This window comes from Thalassophryne amazonica, chromosome 19 (assembly GCF_902500255.1).
Source record: "Thalassophryne amazonica chromosome 19, fThaAma1.1, whole genome shotgun sequence".
In the NCBI taxonomy this organism is placed as follows: Eukaryota; Metazoa; Chordata; class Actinopteri; order Batrachoidiformes; family Batrachoididae; genus Thalassophryne; species Thalassophryne amazonica.
In genome coordinates, this window is record NC_047121.1 from 44,930,700 (window position 1) to 44,937,563 (window position 6,864).

The 6,864-nt window shown below is 44.7% G+C and overlaps 1 pseudogene; it reads right to left on the reverse strand.

The window, feature by feature from the left end:
* Window positions 1-35: 35 nt before the first annotated feature.
* LOC117531757 lies at window positions 36-2,704 on the reverse strand (annotated as a pseudogene).
* Between the last annotated feature and the right edge of the window lie 4,160 nt (window positions 2,705-6,864).

The following is a 6,864-nucleotide window of genomic DNA, read 5'->3' on the forward strand; positions in this document are numbered from 1 at the left end:
TTGGAACTGTGAAAACAAATGAAGGAGAAGCCGTGTAGCAAGTCCTGGTTTTTGTTTATTTAAAAACATGTACATATCCACATATAAATTGCACTTGAGTGTAAACAAAATTGTTGATGACATCCACGTGCACGTTTAGAGGTGCAGGCCGGGAATAGTTTTTGTGGCGCTTAGAAGCACTTCCTGTGCACGATGGAGGGACCGGCCTCATCATACTCCTGCTTGCTGATCCACATCTGCTGGAAGGTGGACAGAGAGGCGAGGATGGAGCCTCCGATCCAGACGGAGTTTCCTCTCAGGCGGAGCGATGATCTAAACGCAAGCACACGTGTGTTCAGATGAGACTCTTCTCGTGCAGATGTTTTGTGCTCCTCAGCACTGAGTCACTTACCTTGATCTTCATGGTGCTGGGGGCCAGCGCAGTGATCTCCTTCTGCATGCGGTCAGCAATACCCGGGTACATGGTGGTGCCGCCAGACATGACGTTGTTGGCGTACAGGTCCTTACGGATGTCGATGTCACACTTCATGATGCTGTTGTAAGTGGTTTCATGAATGCCGGCAGATTCCATGCCTGCACAGACACAGTAAGTTAGTTTAAACCCCACCTGAAGCAGAGCGCGCATTCGACACCATCTTCAGCTGTCGTAACAGGTGGCGAAGCAGGCAGCTCCTGTCAGCAGCTGTCAGATGAAAAGTCCCACCCATTACTACGACAGTAACTTCTAGCCAGTTTGTGTGCACTATGAACACCCACTCTCACAGAGTCATTCATGTGGTGTGTGTGTGTGTGTGTGGTGTGTGTGTGTGTGTGTGTGTGTGTGTGTGTGTGTGTGTGTGTGTGTTCTTTGAAGTGATAATTGATCCTGTGGCCCCGCTCTAGGCTCAACCTCATTAATCAATTAATCAATCAATTAATGTTTTAATAATAAGTTCCAGGCGCCGGTCAGGATATCTTTCAAACAATTTGTAAGATGATTTTCAAAGAAAAGTTCAACTGAAGATTTTCAGTTGTTTGTAACATTTGATCAGGATGCAGTAGTGTATGATTTCCTGATCTTTACGTACCGATGAACGAGGGCTGGAAGAGGGTTTCTGGGCAGCGGAACCTCTCGTTACCGATGGTGATGACCTGACCGTCAGGCAACTCGTAGCTCTTCTCCAGCGAGGAGGAGGAGGCCGCAGTGGCCATCTCATTCTCAAAGTCCAGAGCAACATAGCACAGCTTCTCCTTGATGTCGCGTACAATCTCACGTTCAGCTGGAAGGATCAAATTATCGCACACAATGATGAAAAAGTGCACCAGCATCAACAGGTCTTTATTCCTGGTGTGCAGAACTCACCAGTTGTGACAAAAGAGTATCCACGCTCGGTCAGGATTTTCATCAGGTAATCCGTGAGGTCACGGCCAGCCAAGTCCAGACGCATGATCGCGTGAGGAAGTGCGTAACCCTCATATATGGGTACATTGTGAGTCAACCATCACCGGAGTCCAGGACGATACCTGAAAGCATTTACAAAAATGTGAACACTTACTCATACTCATCTTCAACTGCTTATCCTGAATTGGCTTGCGGGGACAGCAGCTCCAGCAGGGGACCTCAAACTTCCCTACCCCAGGCCACATTAACCACCTCTGACTGGGGAATACCGAGGTGTTCCCAGGCCACTGTGATGATGTAATCTCTCCACCTAGTCCTGGGTCTTCCCCGTGGCTCTCCTCCCTGATGGACATGCTTGGAACACCTCCCTAGGGAAGCACCCGGGGAGCATTACCAGATGCCCAAACCACCTCAGCTGGTTCCTTTCAATTCGAAGGAGCAGTGGCTCTTCTCCAAGCTCCTCATGGATGACTGAACTTCTCACCTTATCTCTAAGGAGATGCCAGCCACCCTACTGAGGAAACCCATTTTGCGGGTTACAATTGTGGAACCTGCATATAGTTCTTTCAGTTATGACCCAATGCTCATGACTATAGATGAGCATAGGAACAAAGAACACTTATTTAATCATAAACATCAGAGAGGTTCCTGAAAGTTCCAGCATACCTGTAGTACGCCCAGAGGCGTACAGCGACAGCACAGCCTGGATGGCGACGTACATTGCGGGGACATTGAAAGTCTCGAACATGATCTGGGTCATCTTCTCTCTGTTGGCTTTGGGGTTGAGTGGGGCCTCGGTAAGCAGGGTGGGGTGCTCCTCCGGGGCCACACGCAGCTCGTTGTAGAAGGTGTGATGCCAGATCTTCTCCATGTCGTCCCAGTTTGTAATGATACCGTGCTCAATGGGGTACTTCAGTGTCAGGATGCCTCTTTTGCTCTGGGCCTCATCGCCGACGTATGAATCCTTCTGGCCCATACCGACCATCACACCCTGAGGAGCAAGAGTCAAGAGAACTATGACCTCCAGGCTTCAAGCCAGGAAGCTAACTCTTGTGGACTTTGATGAACCTATAAATATCCACTTTTGCAAATTCTGGATCTTTGCCAAATCCAAAATTTGCAAAAGTGGATATTTATAAGTTTAAAAAAGTCCACAAGGTCTTTGGTGTTTGCAGACGGGTTACCTGGTGACGGGGCGACCGACGGGAAGGAAAGACAGCGCGGGGTGCATCATCTCCGGCAAAGCCAGCCTTCACCAGGCCGGAGCCGTTATCGCACCAAGGCGGTAGTCTCTTCGTCGTCGCACATGGCGTCACCTCTGCAACACACACACGTGCAGCACGTTAGCTCCTGCCCTGCAAGATCCCATTTGTTCTAGAAGAGTTATCTTCACAAACACAACAACCGACTAAAATAACACTGCGGTGTTATTTCCGTTACACTAAGGTTTAATATGTGTTTAGCATTGCCATAATCGCAGGTCACATTCTGCAAAAGAAAGCCAAGAAGCTGATGAGGCCGCCGCTCCTCCCGTCACATACTTTTATCCGTCCTTCTGTAATAGATCCACTGTTGGACTTTCACTGTCGCGCTTCTGTTCAGCCTGTGTACTCACCAGATCAGCACCAGGCCACAGGTTTTTGTCAACCAGGGGTAGTGACAGGTCAGTTCAGGCTATTTTATACCCCTCACTAGGGTCCCTGAGAGGGGAGTGCACAGTGCGACCCCCTTCTCCATATTTGGTAGCCCATTGCTCCATTGACAACAGCCGCTCCATGAATGGATTGTTGCCGGAGAGGGAACTCCCGAATGGACAGCCCACTTACCGCCCCATGTATGGTGGACAGTGGTGAGACGTGACAACTAACACTGACATAATAATACTTTCATTCTCCTAAATGTCAAAGTAGATGTTTTCACTGAAGCTGGTCACCACTGGGGAGGTGATTAAAGGTGATGTAATAGCACTAACATGATCACAGGATCTAAACCATCAACAGCCTCAGAAAGACTGAGACTAACCATAAAACACAGAGTTTTACTTTAAAGCCCTGAGATCTGTGTGACTACTTGGTTTCTGCATTCCCCGTACCCTGAATGTCTGCAAGGCAGCAAAGCGGCATTGTTTTGAAAGGCGTATGCGTATGATTGTGGACAATATAACTCCAAGCCAGCTGGATGGATTTCCTTCAACATGGTGGGAATATAGTTTTCCAGCTATCTATAGGTGATTAGATTTTTGGGAGTGGTTTGGTTAAAGGTCAAGGAAATCTCGGTGTGAAAAACACCTTTTCTTCTATGTCTCAACAATCAAGAAGTCAAGATGAATGATCTGAAGCATATATCGGTATGAAAATGTGTGATTGTTTGGTGTGAATGACTTCATAATGAACTCACTTAGAAGATATTAGTAAAAAGAAACCACCATTTGTGCATTTATTTGGTGTGTAGAGCACACGTGGTGTGGATTAGCTGTCTTCATTATTGTTGAGCTCTTTTTAATCCTCATCATTTTTGAAGTCCCCCCCAATATCCAAACACTTTGTCTGAGGAATTGCAGAAACACAAACATGTTCTCAAGTTTTCGCCAATAATTCTAAAATGTTCTATGTGTGTATTTTTTTTTTTTTTGTCTTAAATCAGACATATTCAGCAGCACCTCAAGCAAACACTGACCATTTGTCCCCCTCAGCTGCTGTTTGATGCAACAAGACACAGATTCTAAACCGCACAGATTCCATTTATAACCCCCCCCCCCCCCACCCCACCCCCCAGCACTAGTGTGGAAGCCACCAGGCCATTTTAATGTGTGCGTATATCTCTGTCCAAATGTCCACAGCAGGGCCGGCTTATGAACAAAAAGGTCAAGGTTCAAAGTCATATCTATGTTTTTGTACCGCTGCCTCAGCTGACTAACCAACGCTGATAACAACATCACTATTCATATATCATGGTGGACAGACGTTTACCTCAAAAAGGTCACTTTGGTGCTCAAGAAAAACACACTTTCTGAAAACATCTCTGGGTCAGAGGTCATACTACCGCATACATGTTTTTTTTTTCTCTCTATATATGAAGGAATGTAGAAATAAAATATGCAGATATCTTTCTGGAATTATAGCTCAATAAAAAGACAGGACTATTAGGGAACAAACTTCCCTCACCCCCCACCCCTGCCGCCCCCTGCATGTACCCCATGTGGGGTGTGGCCACAAAACTATTAAATCAAAATGTACATATGCTTTTTGCATTTATCCCATATACTTGATGATACTCCAACATTAATGAGAGAAATATTCCGTCAGTTCATTCACAGATTTCAAGTGCATCGGGTTAGATCAGGTCTGGGAGCCTGTACTGGTGCCACGCCTTCTGTGCATCCACCATACTATAGAACGCCCTGAGCCTGGATGGTAATAAGCCTAGGCAACCCCCACCTACCGAAATGAACCATCCTAGGGTCCACGAGTCCTAGGATCCACAAGTCCCCAAGTCAAGTGGTATTAAGGAGAGCATGAAGTGTTTTTACATTTATGGTAGGCTATATGTTGTACTAAAATAGTTTAATTGTTACAAAAGTGTGACAATTAAAAAAAGCATTTAATATGGTGAATTACCATTTTTTTGATGATTTTCAATCACACAGATTTAAGGTGATTAATGGTGTATGTCAACAGAATCATACTTTTCTAACAGACCCTCATATATTTATTTTTGTAAATTGAACAAAACTGAATCTGGTTCTTTGAAAGTCTTACATTATTTGTGAAACTTTAACATCAGTTTTGGGTTGTAATTATACACCATCAAATAATACAAAGAGGTTAGGACACGTGGACCCTAGAACTAGTGGGCCCTAGGACCAGTGGGCCCTAGGTCTAGTGGACCTAGGACTAGTGGACCCTAGGACTAGTGGACCTAGGACCAGTGGACCCTAGGTCTAGTGGACCCTAGGACTTGTGGACCCTAGGACCCTCTGGACCCTAGGGCTGTGGACCTAGGACTAGTGGACCTTCCCCCAGAGATCATGCCACATGTCCAAAATGTTGCAGCTGTTTCTCACAATGAATGTGATGTGCCTCATCTTAGTCCCCATACAGTAGTGTTCAGAATAATAGTAGTGCTATGTGACTAAAAAGATTAATCCAGGTTTTGAGTATATTTCTTATTGTTACATGGGAAACAAGGTACCAGTAGATTCAGTAGATTCTCACAAATCCAACAAGAGCAAGCATTCATGATATGCACACTCTTAAGGCTATGAAATTGGGCTATTAGTAAAAAAAATGTAGAAAAGGGAGTGTTCACAATAATAGTAGTGTGGCATTCAGTCAGTGAGTTCGTCAATTTTGTGGAACAAACAGGTGTGACTCAGGTGTCCCCTATTTAAGGATGAAGCCAGCACCTGTTGACCCTGCTTTTCTCTTGAAAGCCTGAGGAACAATGGGACGTTCAAGACATTGTTCAGAAGAACAGTGTAGTTTGAATAAAAAGTTGATTAGAGAGGGGAAAACGTATACCCAGGTGCAAAAAATTATAGGCTGTTCATCTACAATGACCTCCAATGCTTTAAAATGGACAACAAAAAAAACAGAGACGCGTGGAAGAAACGGAAAACAACCATCAAATGGATAGAAGAATAACCAGAATGGCAAAGGTCACCCATTGATCAACTCCAGGATGATCAAAGACAGTCTGGAGTTACCTGTAAGTGCTGTGACAGTTAGAAGACGCCTGTGTGAATCTAATTTATTTGCAAGAATCCCCCGCAAAGTCCCTCTATTAAATAAAGACGTGCAGAAGAGGTTACAATTTGCCAACGAAACACAACTGGCCTAAGAGAATGGAGGAATATTTTGTGGACTGATGAGAGTAAAATTGTTCTTTTTGGTCCAAGGGCCGCAGACAGTTTGTGAGACGACCCCCACAACTCTGACTTCAAGCCACAGTTCACAGTGAAGACAGTGAACGCATGGTGGTGCAAGTATCATGATATGGGCATGTTTCTCCTACTATGGTGTTGGGCCTATATATCGCCTACAGGTATCATGGATCAGTTTGGATATGTCAAAATACTTGAAGAGTATGTTGCCTTATGCTGAAGAGGACATGCCCTTGAAATGGGTGTTTCAGCAAGAGAATGACCTCCCAAGCACACTAGTAAACCAGCAAAACTCTGGTTCCAAACCATCAAAATTAATGCCTTGCAGATGTGAAGAAATCATGAAAAACTGTGGTTATACAACTAAATACTAGGTTAGTGATTCACAGGATTGCTAAAAAAAAAAAAAAAAGCAATTTGAACATAACAGTTTTGAGTTTGTAGCATCAACAGCAGATGCTACTACTATTGTGAACACACCCTTTTCTCCTTTTTTTACTAATAGCCCCAATTTCATAGCCTTAAGAGTGTGCACATCATGAATGCTTGTTTTGTTGGATTTGTGAGAATCTACTGAATCTACTGGTACCTTGTTTCCCAT